Source organism: Mus caroli, unplaced genomic scaffold (assembly GCF_900094665.2).
Source record: "Mus caroli unplaced genomic scaffold, CAROLI_EIJ_v1.1 scaffold_18291_1, whole genome shotgun sequence".
Taxonomy (NCBI): domain Eukaryota; kingdom Metazoa; phylum Chordata; class Mammalia; order Rodentia; family Muridae; genus Mus; species Mus caroli.
Genome location: NW_018390421.1, coordinates 16020 through 17738, shown reverse-complemented (window position 1 = coordinate 17738; position 1719 = coordinate 16020). Strand labels below are relative to the sequence as shown.

At 43.2% G+C, this 1719-nt stretch overlaps 1 pseudogene; it reads left to right on the top strand.

Annotated features, from left to right (window-relative positions):
- Positions 1 to 359: 359 nt before the first annotated feature.
- LOC110288642 lies at positions 360 to 1169 on the top strand (annotated as a pseudogene).
- The last annotated feature ends 550 nt before the right edge of the window (positions 1170 to 1719 follow it).

Genomic DNA, 1719 nt, shown 5'->3' with positions numbered 1-1719 from the left:
CTTCTCATTTGCCAAAGCATCCCCAGATAGTTGGGGAGGACTTCTTTTCTCAAACCCATTCTCTCATGTCTCAGGTGTAAACTATCTCTAGTCTGGGTCCATAGACTAAAAGCACCTATGAGGATTACCTTTGCTTTTCTAGATTTTAGCATAGCTCTAAACACATACACACAACACATTTTACCATTACCTTGTCCTTTTATAAGGTTTATTTACTGCTGCCCCAAATCTTTGTAACAGTCTTGGAAAGTGCTACCCACACATTCCCATCTTTTAAGACCAATGAGGGAGCCTGCCTGGCATGGGGTTGACCACAGCTGCAGCCCTGTGCGCTCCTCCCTCTGCATCTCTCTCTGGAGGGCACAGCGGCCTCTAGTTCTCGCACCATGGAGAAGAGCTCCAGCTGCGAGAGTCTCGGCTCCCAGTGGCATGGCTGTCCAGCGAGGACTCACTGTCCAGTTAATGTGTTAAGAACCATTGGCATTTGAAGATCATCAGAAGTGAAGATAAAACATCTCAAAAATTATAATTCCTTCCACTTCTGTTCAGAGAACTCGGTGCATAGCAAATCAGCTTCTGCTATATCATCGATTCCATTTCAACTTCTGCAGACAACTTTTCTCCTGATTTGAGGGTCCTGAGGAAGTCAAAAAAGTTAGCAGAAATGGAGGAACCAGTCCTGATTCCAGGGGAGAACATTAAAGATATGGTCAAAGATGTGACTTACATATGTCCATTCACTGGTGCTGTATGAGGAACACTGACTGTCACAAATTACAGATTATATTTCAAGAGCATGGAGCAGGATACCCCATTTGTTCTAGATGCTTCATTTGGAGTGATAAGTAGAGAGAAAAAATTGGTGGTGCATCTAGCCGAGGTGAAAACTCTATGGCCTTGAAACTGTGTGCAAGGTTATCAGGAACTTATGATTTGCTCATAAACACGAAGATTCATATTTGAGAATCTAATGAAATATGCATTTCTTGTGTCTAATGGCTTGCCTCTTTTTGCTTTTGAGTATAAAGAAGTATTCCCCAAAAATGGGTGGAAACTGTATGACCCCTTTCTAGAGTACAGAAGGCAGGGATTTCCAAATGAAAGCTGGAGAATAACAAAGATAAATTAACGCTAGGAACTCTGTGACACATATCCTGCCCTCTTGGTTGTGCCAGCAAACATTCCTGATGACAAGCTAAAGAGGGTGGCATCCTTTAGGTCATGGGGCCGGATCCCAGTTGCATCCTGGATTCATCCTGAAGGTCAACCACAGTCACTTGCTGCAGCAGCCCATGGTTGGAGCTAGCAGGAAGCAGAGTGTGGAGAAAGAATGGCTGAGCTTTGCACATAGATTCCAACTAAGAGTTGGCCATGGAGATAAGAACCATGCTGATGCAGACAGATCACCTGTTTTCCTTCAGTTTATTGACTGTGTCTGGCAAATGACAAGACAGTTCCCTACCATATTTGAATTCAATGAGTATTTTCTCATTACCATCCTGGACCACTTATACAGCTGCTAATTTGGAACATTCCTTTGTAACAGCAAACAGCAGAAGGGGAAAGAGAATCTTTCTAAGAAGACAATGTCACTGTGGTCCTATATAAACAGCAAGCTGCAAGACTTTACTATTCCTCTTTATGGAAGCTACTCCAATCATGTCCTTTACTCAGTAGCCAGCATGTGCCACCTAGAGCTCTGGGTGGGATATTATATAA